This window comes from Patagioenas fasciata, chromosome 4 (genome assembly GCF_037038585.1).
Source record: "Patagioenas fasciata isolate bPatFas1 chromosome 4, bPatFas1.hap1, whole genome shotgun sequence".
In the NCBI taxonomy this organism is placed as follows: domain Eukaryota; kingdom Metazoa; phylum Chordata; class Aves; order Columbiformes; family Columbidae; genus Patagioenas; species Patagioenas fasciata.
Genome location: NC_092523.1, coordinates 50,143,562 through 50,161,475, shown reverse-complemented (window position 1 = coordinate 50,161,475; position 17,914 = coordinate 50,143,562).

Sequence of the window (17,914 nt, the reverse complement as noted above, 5' to 3'; positions counted from 1 at the left end):
AACTTGAGGAAACACGCGTCTGAGCAAAACTCCCAAACGCTTCCAGGAAAGACACACGCTCTCCCACAAGCACACAAGTGTTTGCCCTCAGCTATAGATCAGGGACAAGCTTGTGAAGAGATGCCCTGCTATTCTTTCGCCTTATGGCATCACGTGTTTCGTTCCTCTTGGAGATCGATTGTTAAACGTCTTTCCTAGGGCGACTGTGAAGCATTTGCCAGCGGAGGAGAAGTAGCACGGAGCAGCATTCAGTACTGCCTACGAGTGTCTTTGCTACCCTACTAGCGGAGCTCCAAGAACAGGCACACATCTTCAGGTACCTTCCAAATGTGGATTCCCCTGCAGCCCCGTAGGCGGGCGTGCAGTACGCCAACCATCAACGGACGTTTTTTCCCCTCAAGCCTGTCAGGACGTTGCTCGTCCGTCTTTCCCTCAATAGATGGGAGTAGGCGCGCTTGCGGATGTGTGCGTGTGTAGGCATCAGTGTGTGAAAAGGTAGGTGCTTTTCTCTAGCTGCGTGTGCTGGGTGCACGTGGTGCTGGGTGCACATCCCTGGGTGCTCGTGGAAAGGTTTCTGCATGGTTTTCGCTGAGGAATCGTGTGTGTGCACATGGACAAAGAGAAGGCGCAGCAACCGGGTTCCAGCGCCGAAGAAGGCAAAAGGCAAGGTTTCCGGCGCTATCTCCTTCTCTCCGCAGACCTAGTCGCGCAAAGCAAGCCGCTAAGCCGGCGACCGGCAAGAGAGCTACAACGAAGCATGCCGAACGGAGAAAATAGCAGCAGCTCATCTGTTCACACCTTGTTTCTGCCATGTGCTTGAACGCCAAGACGTTCGCGCTTCTGTGAGATGAAAGACGTCCTTCTGCATATGTGCTTGCTCACACCGGTGCACTTGTTAGTGTATCCCTTCAGTCCTGGGCTGCGGGGCATTCAGAAGTGGCTCTGTGGAGACGTCTGCATAGAGGCAGCTGTCAGAACACGCACACTCGATTGTTCACCAAAACATATGCAGACGCGTCCTTAGCCTGTAGATTTGGATGCACAGAGTTCCCTGTGTTCGCAAGAGACAAGGGAATCGCGTCTGTACGCACAGAAGCAATAGCGGACCGTTTCCCTCGGAGTGAACGCGAAGAGCCGTCTATGTACTCGCAGACACGGGAACGTGCCTCAATGCGGTCACAGAGGCAGCAGCTTTTGCACAGATGCTCTGGTGATTCTGGCACTTTCCAGGCACACTCCTGAAAGTCGCGCACACTGCTGTTCACTCGCTAAACGACCTCTTGGGAAACACGTCTCCGGTCGATGGACCGCTCAGATTGCTTCTCGTGTAACTGTGAACTGTGTCAGCGCAGGGAATCCGTCTCTGTTGAGCAGATGTCAATCCTGCCTCGCTTTTGCTTTGTTGCCTCTACCAAGATGATTTCCCGTTTCTCTCTTCACTGGAGCAGGCAGACACAGCCAACGCACATCAAGTGTCAAGAGACACGCTCTGCTGAGCTCAACGCTTGTGCAGATGCACATGTGCGACGAAGTCAACACACGTGCTTGTGGAGAGAAAGAAAGGGACTCCCAGGCGTGTGGAGCGACGGGGAGAAAGAGCGGGCGCTGAGGAACACAGTTTCAAACAGACTGTCTCCACACAAACAGGCACCTGTCTGCAGGTATCCTAGATCTTGATTCTTGAACTTGAGGAAACACGCGTCTGAGCAAAACTCCCAAACGCTTCCAGGAAAGACACACGCTCTCCCACAAGCACACAAGTGTTTGCCCTCAGCTATAGATCAGGGACAAGCTTGTGAAGAGATGCCCTGCTATTCTTTCGCCTTATGGCATCACGTGTTTCGTTCCTCTTGGAGATCGATTGTTAAACGTCTTTCCTAGGGCGACTGTGAAGCATTTGCCAGCGGAGGAGAAGTAGCACGGAGCAGCATTCAGTACTGCCTACGAGTGTCTTTGCTACCCTACTAGCGGAGCTCCAAGAACAGGCACACATCTTCAGGTACCTTCCAAATGTGGATTCCCCTGCAGCCCCGTAGGCGGGCGTGCAGTACGCCAACCATCAACGGACGTTTTTTCCCCTCAAGCCTGTCAGGACGTTGCTCGTCCGTCTTTCCCTCAATAGATGGGAGTAGGCGCGCTTGCGGATGTGTGCGTGTGTAGGCATCAGTGTGTGAAAAGGTAGGTGCTTTTCTCTAGCTGCGTGTGCGTGCACGTGGTGCTGGGTGCACATCCCTGGGTGCTCGTGGAAAGGTTTCTGCATGGTTTTCGCTGAGGAATCGTGTGTGTGCACATGGACAAAGAGAAGGCGCAGCAACCAGGTTCCAGCGCCGAAGAAGGCAAAAGGCAAGGTTTCCGGCGCTATCTCCTTCTCTCCGCAGACCTAGTCGCGCAAAGCAAGCCGCTAAGCCGGCGACCGGCAAGAGAGCTACAACGAAGCATGCCGAACGGAGAAAATAGCAGCAGCTCATCTGTTCACACCTTGTTTCTGCCATGTGCTTGAACGCCAAGACGTTCGCGCTTCTGTGAGATGAAAGACGTCCTTCTGCATATGTGCTTGCTCACACCGGTGCACTTGTTAGTGTATCCCTTCAGTCCTGGGCTGCGGGGCATTCAGAAGTGGCTCTGTGGAGACGTCTGCATAGAGGCAGCTGTCAGAACACGCACACTCGATTGTTCACCAAAACATATGCAGACGCGTCCTTAGCCTGTAGATTTGGATGCACAGAGTTCCCTGTGTTCGCAAGAGACAAGGGAATCGCGTCTGTACGCACAGAAGCAATAGCGGACCGTTTCCCTCGGAGTGAACGCGAAGAGCCGTCTATGTACTCGCAGACACGGGAACGTGCCTCAATGCGGTCACAGAGGCAGCAGCTTTTGCACAGATGCTCTGGTGATTCTGGCACTTTCCAGGCACACTCCTGAAAGTCGCGCACACTGCTGTTCACTCGCTAAACGACCTCTTGGGAAACACGTCTCCGGTCGATGGACCGCTCAGATTGCTTCTCGTGTAACTGTGAACTGTGTCAGCGCAGGGAATCCGTCTCTGTTGAGCAGATGTCAATCCTGCCTCGCTTTTGCTTTGTTGCCTCTACCAAGATGATTTCCCGTTTCTCTCTTCACTGGAGCACGCAGACACAGCCAACGCACATCAAGTGTCAAGAGACACGCTCTGCTGAGCTCAACGCTTGTGCAGATGCACATGTGCGACGAAGTCAACACACGTGCTTGTGGAGAGAAAGAAAGGGACTCCCAGGCGTGTGGAGCGACGGGGAGAAAGAGCGGGCGCTGAGGAACACAGTTTCAAACAGACTGTCTCCACACAAACAGGCACCTGTCTGCAGGTATCCTAGATCTTGATTCTTGAACTTGAGGAAACACGCGTCTGAGCAAAACTCCCAAACGCTTCCAGGAAAGACACACGCTCTCCCACAAGCACACAAGTGTTTGCCCTCAGCTATAGATCAGGGACAAGCTTGTGAAGAGATGCCCTGCTATTCTTTCGCCTTATGGCATCACGTGTTTCGTTCCTCTTGGAGATCGATTGTTAAACGTCTTTCCTAGGGCGACTGTGAAGCATTTGCCAGCGGAGGAGAAGTAGCACGGAGCAGCATTCAGTACTGCCTACGAGTGTCTTTGCTACCCTACTAGCGGAGCTCCAAGAACAGGCACACATCTTCAGGTACCTTCCAAATGTGGATTCCCCTGCAGCCCCGTAGGCGGGCGTGCAGTACGCCAACCATCAACGGACGTTTTTTCCCCTCAAGCCTGTCAGGACGTTGCTCGTCCGTCTTTCCCTCAATAGATGGGATTAGGCGCGCTTGCGGATGTGTGCGTGTGTAGGCATCAGTGTGTGAAAAGGTAGGTGCTTTTCTCTAGCTGCGTGTGCGTGCACGTGGTGCTGGGTGCACATCCCTGGGTGCTCGTGGAAAGGTTTCTGCATGGTTTTCGCTGAGGAATCGTGTGTGTGCACATGGACAAAGAGAAGGCGCAGCAACCAGGTTCCAGCGCCGAAGAAGGCAAAAGGCAAGGTTTCCGGCGCTATCTCCTTCTCTCCGCAGACCTAGTCGCGCAAAGCAAGCCGCTAAGCTGGCGACCGGCAAGAGAGCTACAACGAAGCATGCCGAACGGAGAAAATAGCAGCAGCTCATCTGTTCACACCTTGTTTCTGCCATGTGCTTGAACGCCAAGACGTTCGCGCTTCTGTCAGATGAAAGACGTCCTTCTGCATATGTGGTTGCTCACACCGGTGCACTTGTTAGTGTATCCCTTCAGTCCTGGGCTGCGGGGCATTCAGAAGTGGCTCTGTGGAGACGTCTGCATAGAGGCAGCTGTCAGAACACGCACACTCGATTGTTCACCAAAACATATGCAGACGCGTCCTTAGCCTGTAGATTTGGATGCACAGAGTTCCCTGTGTTCGCAAGAGACAAGGGAATCGCGTCTGTACGCACAGAAGCAATAGCGGACCGTTTCCCTCGGAGTGAACGCGAAGAGCCGTCTATGTACTCGCAGACACGGGAACGTGCCTCAATGCGGTCACAGAGGCAGCAGCTTTTGCACAGATGCTCTGGTGATTCTGGCACTTTCCAGGCACACTCCTGAAAGTCGCGCACACTGCTGTTCACTCGCTAAACGGCCTCTTGGGAAACACGTCTCCGGTCGATGGACCGCTCAGATTGCTTCTCGTGTAACTGTGAACTGTGTCAGCGCAGGGAATCCGTCTCTGTTGAGCAGATGTCAATCCTGCCTCGCTTTTGCTTTGTTGCCTCTACCAAGATGATTTCCCGTTTCTCTCTTCACTGGAGCACGCAGACACAGCCAACGCACATCAAGTGTCAAGAGACACGCTCTGCTGAGCTCAACGCTTGTGCAGATGCACATGTGCGACGAAGTCAACACACGTGCTTGTGGAGAGAAAGAAAGGGACTCCCAGGCGTGTGGAGCGACGGGGAGAAAGAGCGGGCGCTGAGGAACACAGTTTCAAACAGACTGTCTCCACACAAACAGGCACCTGTCTGCAGGTATCCTAGATCTTGATTCTTGAACTTGAGGAAACACGCGTCTGAGCAAAACTCCCAAACACTTCCAGGAAAGACACACGCTCTCCCACAAGCACACAAGTGTTTGCCCTCAGCTATAGATCAGGGACAAGCTTGTGAAGAGATGCCCTGCTATTCTTTCGCCTTATGGCATCATGTGTTTCGTTCCTCTTGGAGATCGATTGTTAAACGTCTTTCCTAGGGCGACTGTGAAGCATTTGCCAGCGGAGGAGAAGTAGCACGGAGCAGCATTCAGTACTGCCTACGAGTGTCTTTGCTACCCTACTAGCGGAGCTCCAAGAACAGGCACACATCTTCAGGTACCTTCCAAATGTGGATTCTCCTGCAGTCCCGTAGGCGGGCGTGCAAGTACGCCAACCAACAACGGACGTTTTTCCCCTCAAGCCTGTCAGGACGTTGCTCGTCCGTCTTTCCCTCAATAGATGGGAGTAGGCGCGCTTGCGGATGTGTGCGTGTGTGTGGCCACGCGTTTGCTTAGGCATCAGTGTGTGAAAAGGTAGGTGCTTTTCTCTAGCTGCGTGTGCGTGCACGTGGTGCTGGGTGCACATCCCTGGGTGCTCGTGGAAAGGTTTCTGCATGGTTTTCGCTGAGGAATCGTGTGTGTGCACATGGACAAAGAGAAGGCGCAGCAACCAGGTTCCAGCGCCGAAGAAGGCAAAAGGCAAGGTTTCCGGCGCTATCTCCTTCTCTCCGCAGACCTAGTCGCGCAAAGCAAGCCGCTAAGCTGGCGACCGGCAAGAGAGCTACAACGAAGCATGCCGAACGGAGAAAATAGCAGCAGCTCATCTGTTCACACCTTGTTTCTGCCATGTGCTTGAACGCCAAGACGTTCGCGCTTCTGTGAGATGAAAGACGTCCTTCTGCATATGTGGTTGCTCACACCGGTGCACTTGTTAGTGTATCCCTTCAGTCCTGGGCTGCGGGGCATTCAGAAGTGGCTCTGTGGAGACGTCTGCATAGAGGCAGCTGTCAGAACACGCACACTCGATTGTTCACCAAAACATATGCAGACGCGTCCTTAGCCTGTAGATTTGGATGCACAGAGTTCCCTGTGTTCGCAAGAGACAAGGGAATCGCGTCTGTACGCACAGAAGCAATAGCGGACCGTTTCCCTCGGAGTGAACGCGAAGAGCCGTCTATGTACTCGCAGACACGGGAACGTGCCTCAATGCGGTCACAGAGGCAGCAGCTTTTGCACAGATGCTCTGGTGATTCTGGCACTTTCCAGGCACACTCCTGAAAGTCGCGCACACTGCTGTTCACTCGCTAAACGACCTCTTGGGAAACACGTCTCCGGTCGATGGACCGCTCAGATTGCTTCTCGTGTAACTGTGAACTGTGTCAGCGCAGGGAATCCGTCTCTGTTGAGCAGATGTCAATCCTGCCTCGCTTTTGCTTTGTTGCCTCTACCAAGATGATTTCCCGTTTCTCTCTTCACTGGAGCAGGCAGACACAGCCAACGCACATCAAGTGTCAAGAGACACGCTCTGCTGAGCTCAACGCTTGTGCAGATGCACATGTGCGACGAAGTCAACACACGTGCTTGTGGAGAGAAAGAAAGGGACTTCCAGGCGTGTGGAGTGACGGGGAGAAAGAGCGGGCGCTGAGGAACACAGTTTCAAACAGACTGTCTCCACACAAACAGGCACCTGTCTGCAGGTATCCTAGATCTTGATTCTTGAACTTGAGGAAACACGCGTCTGAGCAAAACTCCCAAACGCTTCCAGGAAAGACACACGCTCTCCCACAGGCACACAAGTGTTTGCCCTCAGCTATAGATCAGGGACAAGCTTGTGAAGAGATGCCCTGCTATTCTTTCGCCTTATGGCATCATGTGTTTCGTTCCTCTTGGAGATCGATTGTTAAACGTCTTTCCTAGGGCGACTGTGAAGCATTTGCCAGCGGAGGAGAAGTAGCACGGAGCAGCATTCAGTACTGCCTACGAGTGTCTTTGCTACCCTACTAGCGGAGCTCCAAGAACAGGCACACATCTTCAGGTACCTTCCAAATGTGGATTCCCCTGCAGCCCCGTAGGCGGGCGTGCAGTACGCCAACCATCAACGGACGTTTTTCCCCTCAAGCCTGTCAGGACGTTGCTCGTCCGTCTTTCCCTCAATAGATGGGAGTAGGCGCGCTTGCGGATGTGTGCGTGTGTGTGGCCACGCGTTTGCTTAGGCATCAGTGTGTGAAAAGGTAGGTGCTTTTCTCTAGCTGCGTGTGCGTGCACGTGGTGCTGGGTGCACATCCCTGGGTGCTCGTGGAAAGGTTTCTGCATGGTTTTCGCTGAGGAATCGTGTGTGTGCACATGGACAAAGAGAAGGCGCAGCAACCAGGTTCCAGCGCCGAAGAAGGCAAAAGGCAAGGTTTCCGGCGCTATCTCCTTCTCTCCGCAGACCTAGTCGCGCAAAGCAAGCCGCTAAGCCGGCGACCGGCAAGAGAGCTACAACGAAGCATGCCGAACGGAGAAAATAGCAGCAGCTCATCTGTTCACACCTTGTTTCTGCCATGTGCTTGAACGCCAAGACGTTCGCGCTTCTGTGAGATGAAAGACGTCCTTCTGCGTATGTAGTTGCTCACACCGGTGCACTTGTTAGTGTATCCATTCAGTCCTGGGCTGCGAGGCATTCAGAAGTGGCTCTGTGGAGACGTCTGCATAGAGGCAGCTGTCAGAACACGCACACTCGATTGTTCACCAAAACATATGCAGACGCGTCCTTAGCCTGTAGATTTGGATGCACAGAGTTCCCTGTGTTCGCAAGAGACAAGGGAATCGCGTCTGTACGCACAGAAGCAATAGCGGACCGTTTCCCTCGGAGTGAACGCGAAGAGCCGTCTATGTACTCGCAGACACGGGAACGTGCCTCAATGCGGTCACAGAGGCAGCAGCTTTTGCACAGATGCTCTGGTGATTCTGGCACTTTCCAGGCACACTCCTGAAAGTCGCGCACACTGCTGTTCACTCGCTAAACGACCTCTTGGGAAACACGTCTCCGGTCGATGGACCGCTCAGATTGCTTCTCGTGTAACTGTGAACTGTGTCAGCGCAGGGAATCCGTCTCTGTTGAGCAGATGTCAATCCTGCCTCGCTTTTGCTTTTTTGCCTCTACCAAGATGATTTCCCGTTTCTCTCTTCACTGGAGCAGGCAGACACAGCCAACGCACATCAAGTGTCAAGAGACACGCTCTGCTGAGCTCAACGCTTGTGCAGATGCACATGTGTGACGAAGTCAACACACGTGCTTGTGGACAGAAAGAAAGGGACTCCCAGGCGTGTGGAGCGACGGGGAGAAAGAGCGGGCGCTGAGGAACACAGTTTCAAACAGACTGTCTCCACACAAACAGGCACCTGTCTGCAGGTATCCTAGATCTTGATTCTTGAACTTGAGGAAACACGCGTCTGAGCAAAACTCCCAAACGCTTCCAGGAAAGACACACGCTCTCCCACAAGCACACAAGTGTTTGCCCTCAGCTATAGATCAGGGACAAGCTTGTGAAGAGATGCCCTGCTATTCTTTCGCCTTATGGCATCACGTGTTTCGTTCCTCTTGGAGATCGATTGTTAAACGTCTTTCCTAGGGCGACTGTGAAGCATTTGCCAGCGGAGGAGAAGTAGCACGGAGCAGCATTCAGTACTGCCTACGAGTGTCTTTGCTACCCTACTAGCGGAGCTCCAAGAACAGGCACACATCTTCAGGTACCTTCCAAATGTGGATTCCCCTGCAGCCCCGTAGGCGGGCGTGCAGTACGCCAACCATCAACGGACGTTTTTCCCCTCAAGCCTGTCAGGACGTTGCTCGTCCGTCTTTCCCTCAATAGATGGGATTAGGCGCGCTTGCGGATGTGTGCGTGTGTAGGCATCAGTGTGTGAAAAGGTAGGTGCTTTTCTCTAGCTGCGTGTGCGTGCACGTGGTGCTGGGTGCACATCCCTGGGTGCTCGTGGAAAGGTTTCTGCATGGTTTTCGCTGAGGAATCGTGTGTGTGCACATGGACAAAGAGAAGGCGCAGCAACCAGGTTCCAGCGCCGAAGAAGGCAAAAGGCAAGGTTTCCGGCGCTATCTCCTTCTCTCCGCAGACCTAGTCGCGCAAAGCAAGCCGCTAAGCTGGCGACCGGCAAGAGAGCTACAACGAAGCATGCCGAACGGAGAAAATAGCAGCAGCTCATCTGTTCACACCTTGTTTCTGCCATGTGCTTGAACGCCAAGACGTTCGCGCTTCTGTGAGATGAAAGACGTCCTTCTGCGTATGTGGTTGCTCACACCGGTGCACTTGTTAGTGTATCCCTTCAGTCCTGGGCTGCGGGGCATTCAGAAGTGGCTCTGTGGAGACGTCTGCATAGAGGCAGCTGTCAGAACACGCACACTCGATTGTTCACCAAAACATATGCAGACGCGTCCTTAGCCTGTAGATTTGGATGCACAGAGTTCCCTGTGTTCGCAAGAGACAAGGGAATCGCGTCTGTACGCACAGAAGCAATAGCGGACCGTTTCCCTCGGAGTGAACGCGAAGAGCCGTCTATGTACTCGCAGACACGGGAACGTGCCTCAATGCGGTCACAGAGGCAGCAGCTTTTGCACAGATGCTCTGGTGATTCTGGCACTTTCCAGGCACACTCCTGAAAGTCGCGCACACTGCTGTTCACTCGCTAAACGACCTCTTGGGAAACACGTGTCCGGTCGATGGACCGCTCAGATTGCTTCTCGTGTAACTGTGAACTGTGTCAGCGCAGGGAATCCGTCTCTGTTGAGCAGATGTCAATCCTGCCTCGCTTTTGCTTTGTTGCCTCTACCAAGATGATTTCCCGTTTCTCTCTTCACTGGAGCACGCAGACACAGCCAACGCACATCAAGTGTCAAGAGACACGCTCTGCTGAGCTCAACGCTTGTGCAGATGCACATGTGCGACCAAGTCAACACACGTGCTTGTGGAGAGAAAGAAAGGGACTCCCAGGCGTGTGGAGCGACGGGGAGAAAGAGCGGGCGCTGAGGAACACAGTTTCAAACAGACTGTCTCCACACAAACAGGCACCTGTCTGCAGGTATCCTAGATCTTGATTCTTGAACTTGAGGAAACACGCGTCTGAGCAAAACTCCCAAACGCTTCCAGGAAAGACACACGCTCTCCCACAAGCACACAAGTGTTTGCCCTCAGCTATAGATCAGGGACAAGCTTGTGAAGAGATGCCCTGCTATTCTTTCGCCTTATGGCATCACGTGTTTCGTTCCTCTTGGAGATCGATTGTTAAACGTCTTTCCTAGGGCGACTGTGAAGCATTTGCCAGCGGAGGAGAAGTAGCACGGAGCAGCATTCAGTACTGCCTACGAGTGTCTTTGCTACCCTACTAGCGGAGCTCCAAGAACAGGCACACATCTTCAGGTACCTTCCAAATGTGGATTCCCCTGCAGCCCCGTAGGCGGGCGTGCAGTACGCCAACCATCAACGGACGTTTTTCCCCTCAAGCCTGTCAGGACGTTGCTCGTCCGTCTTTCCCTCAATAGATGGGAGTAGGCGCGCTTGCGGATGTGTGCGTGTGTGTGGCCACGCGTTTGCTTAGGCATCAGTGTGTGAAAAGGTAGGTGCTTTTCTCTAGCTGCGTGTGCGTGCACGTGGTGCTGGGTGCACATCCCTGGGTGCTCGTGGAAAGGTTTCTGCATGGTTTTCGCTGAGGAATCGTGTGTGTGCACATGGACAAAGAGAAGGCGCAGCAACCAGGTTCCAGCGCCGAAGAAGGCAAAAGGCAAGGTTTCCGGCGCTATCTCCTTCTCTCCGCAGACCTAGTCGCGCAAAGCAAGCCGCTAAGCCGGCGACCGGCAAGAGAGCTACAACGAAGCATGCCGAACGGAGAAAATAGCAGCAGCTCATCTGTTCACACCTTGTTTCTGCCATGTGCTTGAACGCCAAGACGTTCGCGCTTCTGTGAGATGAAAGACGTCCTTCTGCGTATGTAGTTGCTCACACCGGTGCACTTGTTAGTGTATCCATTCAGTCCTGGGCTGCGGGGCATTCAGAAGTGGCTCTGTGGAGACGTCTGCATAGAGGCAGCTGTCAGAACACGCACACTCGATTGTTCACCAAAACATATGCAGACGCGTCCTTAGCCTGTAGATTTGGATGCACAGAGTTCCCTGTGTTCGCAAGAGACAAGGGAATCGCGTCTGTACGCACAGAAGCAATAGCGGACCGTTTCCCTCGGAGTGAACGCGAAGAGCCGTCTATGTACTCGCAGACACGGGAACGTGCCTCAATGCGGTCACAGAGGCAGCAGCTTTTGCACAGATGCTCTGGTGATTCTGGCACTTTCCAGGCACACTCCTGAAAGTCGCGCACACTGCTGTTCACTCGCTAAACGACCTCTTGGGAAACACGTCTCCGGTCGATGGACCGCTCAGATTGCTTCTCGTGTAACTGTGAACTGTGTCAGCGCAGGGAATCCGTCTCTGTTGAGCAGATGTCAATCCTGCCTCGCTTTTGCTTTTTTGCCTCTACCAAGATGATTTCCCGTTTCTCTCTTCACTGGAGCAGGCAGACACAGCCAACGCACATCAAGTGTCAAGAGACACGCTCTGCTGAGCTCAACGCTTGTGCAGATGCACATGTGTGACGAAGTCAACACACGTGCTTGTGGACAGAAAGAAAGGGACTCCCAGGCGTGTGGAGCGACGGGGAGAAAGAGCGGGCGCTGAGGAACACAGTTTCAAACAGACTGTCTCCACACAAACAGGCACCTGTCTGCAGGTATCCTAGATCTTGATTCTTGAACTTGAGGAAACACGCGTCTGAGCAAAACTCCCAAACGCTTCCAGGAAAGACACACGCTCTCCCACAAGCACACAAGTGTTTGCCCTCAGCTATAGATCAGGGACAAGCTTGTGAAGAGATGCCCTGCTATTCTTTCGCCTTATGGCATCACGTGTTTCGTTCCTCTTGGAGATCGATTGTTAAACGTCTTTCCTAGGGCGACTGTGAAGCATTTGCCAGCGGAGGAGAAGTAGCACGGAGCAGCATTCAGTACTGCCTACGAGTGTCTTTGCTACCCTACTAGCGGAGCTCCAAGAACAGGCACACATCTTCAGGTACCTTCCAAATGTGGATTCCCCTGCAGCCCCGTAGGCGGGCGTGCAGTACGCCAACCATCAACGGACGTTTTTCCCCTCAAGCCTGTCAGGACGTTGCTCGTCCGTCTTTCCCTCAATAGATGGGATTAGGCGCGCTTGCGGATGTGTGCGTGTGTAGGCATCAGTGTGTGAAAAGGTAGGTGCTTTTCTCTAGCTGCGTGTGCGTGCACGTGGTGCTGGGTGCACATCCCTGGGTGCTCGTGGAAAGGTTTCTGCATGGTTTTCGCTGAGGAATCGTGTGTGTGCACATGGACAAAGAGAAGGCGCAGCAACCAGGTTCCAGCGCCGAAGAAGGCAAAAGGCAAGGTTTCCGGCGCTATCTCCTTCTCTCCGCAGACCTAGTCGCGCAAAGCAAGCCGCTAAGCTGGCGACCGGCAAGAGAGCTACAACGAAGCATGCCGAACGGAGAAAATAGCAGCAGCTCATCTGTTCACACCTTGTTTCTGCCATGTGCTTGAACGCCAAGACGTTCGCGCTTCTGTGAGATGAAAGACGTCCTTCTGCGTATGTGGTTGCTCACACCGGTGCACTTGTTAGTGTATCCCTTCAGTCCTGGGCTGCGGGGCATTCAGAAGTGGCTCTGTGGAGACGTCTGCATAGAGGCAGCTGTCAGAACACGCACACTCGATTGTTCACCAAAACATATGCAGACGCGTCCTTAGCCTGTAGATTTGGATGCACAGAGTTCCCTGTGTTCGCAAGAGACAAGGGAATCGCGTCTGTACGCACAGAAGCAATAGCGGACCGTTTCCCTCGGAGTGAACGCGAAGAGCCGTCTATGTACTCGCAGACACGGGAACGTGCCTCAATGCGGTCACAGAGGCAGCAGCTTTTGCACAGATGCTCTGGTGATTCTGGCACTTTCCAGGCACACTCCTGAAAGTCGCGCACACTGCTGTTCACTCGCTAAACGACCTCTTGGGAAACACGTGTCCGGTCGATGGACCGCTCAGATTGCTTCTCGTGTAACTGTGAACTGTGTCAGCGCAGGGAATCCGTCTCTGTTGAGCAGATGTCAATCCTGCCTCGCTTTTGCTTTGTTGCCTCTACCAAGATGATTTCCCGTTTCTCTCTTCACTGGAGCACGCAGACACAGCCAACGCACATCAAGTGTCAAGAGACACGCTCTGCTGAGCTCAACGCTTGTGCAGATGCACATGTGCGACGAAGTCAACACACGTGCTTGTGGAGAGAAAGAAAGGGACTCCCAGGCGTGTGGAGCGACGGGGAGAAAGAGCGGGCGCTGAGGAACACAGTTTCAAACAGACTGTCTCCACACAAACAGGCACCTGTCTGCAGGTATCCTAGATCTTGATTCTTGAACTTGAGGAAACACGCGTCTGAGCAAAACTCCCAAACGCTTCCAGGAAAGACACACGCTCTCCCACAAGCACACAAGTGTTTGCCCTCAGCTATAGATCAGGGACAAGCTTGTGAAGAGATGCCCTGCTATTCTTTCGCCTTATGGCATCACGTGTTTCGTTCCTCTTGGAGATCGATTGTTAAACGTCTTTCCTAGGGCGACTGTGAAGCATTTGCCAGCGGAGGAGAAGTAGCACGGAGCAGCATTCAGTACTGCCTACGAGTGTCTTTGCTACCCTACTAGCGGAGCTCCAAGAACAGGCACACATCTTCAGGTACCTTCCAAATGTGGATTCTCCTGCAGTCCCGTAGGCGGGCGTGCAAGTACGCCAACCAACAACGGACGTTTTTCCCCTCAAGCCTGTCAGGACGTTGCTCGTCCGTCTTTCCCTCAATAGATGGGAGTAGGCGCGCTTGCGGATGTGTGCGTGTGTGTGGCCACGCGTTTGCTTAGGCATCAGTGTGTGAAAAGGTAGGTGCTTTTCTCTAGCTGCGTGTGCGTGCACGTGGTGCTGGGTGCACATCCCTGGGTGCTCGTGGAAAGGTTTCTGCATGGTTTTCGCTGAGGAATCGTGTGTGTGCACATGGACAAAGAGAAGGCGCAGCAACCAGGTTCCAGCGCCGAAGAAGGCAAAAGGCAAGGTTTCCGGCGCTATCTCCTTCTCTCCGCAGACCTAGTCGCGCAAAGCAAGCCGCTAAGCTGGCGACCGGCAAGAGAGCTACAACGAAGCATGCCGAACGGAGAAAATAGCAGCAGCTCATCTGTTCACACCTTGTTTCTGCCATGTGCTTGAACGCCAAGACGTTCGCGCTTCTGTGAGATGAAAGACGTCCTTCTGCGTATGTGGTTGCTCACACCGGTGCACTTGTTAGTGTATCCCTTCAGTCCTGGGCTGCGGGGCATTCAGAAGTGGCTCTGTGGAGACGTCTGCATAGAGGCAGCTGTCAGAACACGCACACTCGATTGTTCACCAAAACATATGCAGACGCGTCCTTAGCCTGTAGATTTGGATGCACAGAGTTCCCTGTGTTCGCAAGAGACAAGGGAATCGCGTCTGTACGCACAGAAGCAATAGCGGACCGTTTCCCTCGGAGTGAACGCGAAGAGCCGTCTATGTACTCGCAGACACGGGAACGTGCCTCAATGCGGTCACAGAGGCAGCAGCTTTTGCACAGATGCTCTGGTGATTCTGGCACTTTCCAGGCACACTCCTGAAAGTCGCGCACACTGCTGTTCACTCGCTAAACGACCTCTTGGGAAACACGTCTCCGGTCGATGGACCGCTCAGATTGCTTCTCGTGTAACTGTGAACTGTGTCAGCGCAGGGAATCCGTCTCTGTTGAGCAGATGTCAATCCTGCCTCGCTTTTGCTTTGTTGCCTCTACCAAGATGATTTCCCGTTTCTCTCTTCACTGGAGCAGGCAGACACAGCCAACGCACATCAAGTGTCAAGAGACACGCTCTGCTGAGCTCAACGCTTGTGCAGATGCACATGTGCGACGAAGTCAACACACGTGCTTGTGGAGAGAAAGAAAGGGACTCCCAGGCGTGTGGAGCGACGGGGAGAAAGAGCGGGCGCTGAGGAACACAGTTTCAAACAGACTGTCTCCACACAAACAGGCACCTGTCTGCAGGTATCCTAGATCTTGATTCTTGAACTTGAGGAAACACGCGTCTGAGCAAAATTCCCAAACGCTTCCAGGAAAGACACACGCTCTGCCACAAGCACACAAGTGTTTGCCCTCAGCTATAGATCAGGGACAAGCTTGTGAAGAGATGCCCTGCTATTCTTTCGCCTTATGGCATCACGTGTTTCGTTCCTCTTGGAGATCGATTGTTAAACGTCTTTCCTAGGGCGACTGTGAAGCATTTGCCAGCGGAGGAGAAGTAGCACGGAGCAGCATTCAGTACTGCCTACGAGTGTCTTTGCTACCCTACTAGCGGAGCTCCAAGAACAGGCACACATCTTCAGGTACCTTCCAAATGTGGATTCCCCTGCAGCCCCGTAGGCGGGCGTGCAGTACGCCAACCATCAACGGACGTTTTTCCCCTCAAGCCTGTCAGGACGTTGCTCGTCCGTCTTTCCCTCAATAGATGGGAGTAGGCGCGCTTGCGGATGTGTGCGTGTGTGTGGCCACGCGTTTGCTTAGGCATCAGTGTGTGAAAAGGTAGGTGCTTTTCTCTAGCTGCGTGTGCGTGCACGTGGTGCTGGGTGCACATCCCTGGGTGCTCGTGGAAAGGTTTCTGCATGGTTTTCGCTGAGGAATCGTGTGTGTGCACATGGACAAAGAGAAGGCGCAGCAACCAGGTTCCAGCGCCGAAGAAGGCAAAAGGCAAGGTTTCCGGCGCTATCTCCTTCTCTCCGCAGACCTAGTCGCGCAAAGCAAGCCGCTAAGCCGGCGACCGGCAAGAGAGCTACAACGAAGCATGCCGAACGGAGAAAATAGCAGCAGCTCATCTGTTCACACCTTGTTTCTGCCATGTGCTTGAACGCCAAGACGTTCGCGCTTCTGTCAGATGAAAGACGTCCTTCTGCGTATGTAGTTGCTCACACCGGTGCACTTGTTAGTGTATCCCTTCAGTCCTGGGCTGCGGGGCATTCAGAAGTGGCTCTGTGGAGACGTCTGCATAGAGGCAGCTGTCAGAACACGCACACTCGATTGTTCACCAAAACATATGCAGACGCGTCCTTAGCCTGTAGATTTGGATGCACAGAGTTCCCTGTGTTCGCAAGAGACAAGGGAATCGCGTCTGTACGCACAGAAGCAATAGCGGACCGTTTCCCTCGGAGTGAACGCGAAGAGCCGTCTATGTACTCGCAGACACGGGAACGTGCCTCAATGCGGTCACAGAGGCAGCAGCTTTTGCACAGATGCTGTGGTGATTCTGGCACTTTCCAGGCACACTCCTGAAAGCCGCGCACACTGCTGTTCACTCGCTAAACGACCTCTTGGGAAACACGTGTCCGGTCGATGGACCGCTCAGATTGCTTCTCGTGTAACTGTGAACTGTGTCAGCGCAGGGAATCCGTCTCTGTTGAGCAGATGTCAATCCTGCCTCGCTTTTGCTTTGTTGCCTCTACCAAGATGATTTCCCGTTTCTCTCTTCACTGGAGCACGCAGACACAGCCAACGCACATCAAGTGTCAAGAGACACGCTCTGCTGAGCTCAACGCTTGTGCAGATGCACATGTGCGACGAAGTCAACACACGTGCTTGTGGAGAGAAAGAAAGGGACTCCCAGGCGTGTGGAGCGACGGGGAGAAAGAGCGGGCGCTGAGGAACACAGTTTCAAACAGACTGTCTCCACACAAACAGGCACCTGTCTGCAGGTATCCTAGATCTTGATTCTTGAACTTGAGGAAACACGCGTCTGAGCAAAACTCCCAAACGCTTCCAGGAAAGACACACGCTCTCCCACAAGCACACAAGTGTTTGCCCTCAGCTATAGATCAGGGACAAGCTTGTGAAGAGATGCCCTGCTATTCTTTCGCCTTATGGCATCATGTGTTTCGTTCCTCTTGGAGATCGATTGTTAAACGTCTTTCCTAGGGCGACTGTGAAGCATTTGCCAGCGGAGGAGAAGTAGCACGGAGCAGCATTCAGTACTGCCTACGAGTGTCTTTGCTACCCTACTAGCGGAGCTCCAAGAACAGGCACACATCTTCAGGTACCTTCCAAATGTGGATTCCCCTGCAGCCCCGTAGGCGGGCGTGCAGTACGCCAACCATCAACGGACGTATTTCCCCTCAAGCCTGTCAGGACGTTGCTCGTCCGTCTTTCCCTCAATAGATGGGAGTAGGCGCGCTTGCGGATGTGTGCGTGTGTGTGGCCACGCGTTTGCTTAGGCATCAGTGTGTGAAAAGGTAGGTGCTTTTCTCTAGCTGCGTGTGCGTGCACGTGGTGCTGGGTGCACATCCCTGGGTGCTCGTGGAAAGGTTTCTGCATGGTTTTCGCTGAGGAATCGTGTGTGTGCACATGGACAAAGAGAAGGCGCAGCAACCAGGTTCCAGCGCCGAAGAAGGCAAAAGGCAAGGTTTCCGGCGCTATCTCCTTCTCTCCGCAGACCTAGTCGCGCAAAGCAAGCCGCTAAGCCGGCGACCGGCAAGAGAGCTACAACCAAGCATGCCGAACGGAGAAAATAGCAGCAGCTCATCTGTTCACACCTTGTTTCTGCCATGTGCTTGAACGCCAAGACGTTCGCGCTTCTGTGAGATGAAAGACGTCCTTCTGCGTATGTGGTTGCTCACACCGGTGCACTTGTTAGTGTATCCCTTCAGTCCTGGGCTGCGGGGCATTCAGAAGTGGCTCTGTGGAGACGTCTGCATAGAGGCAGCTGTCAGAACACGCACACTCGATTGTTCACCAAAACATATGCAG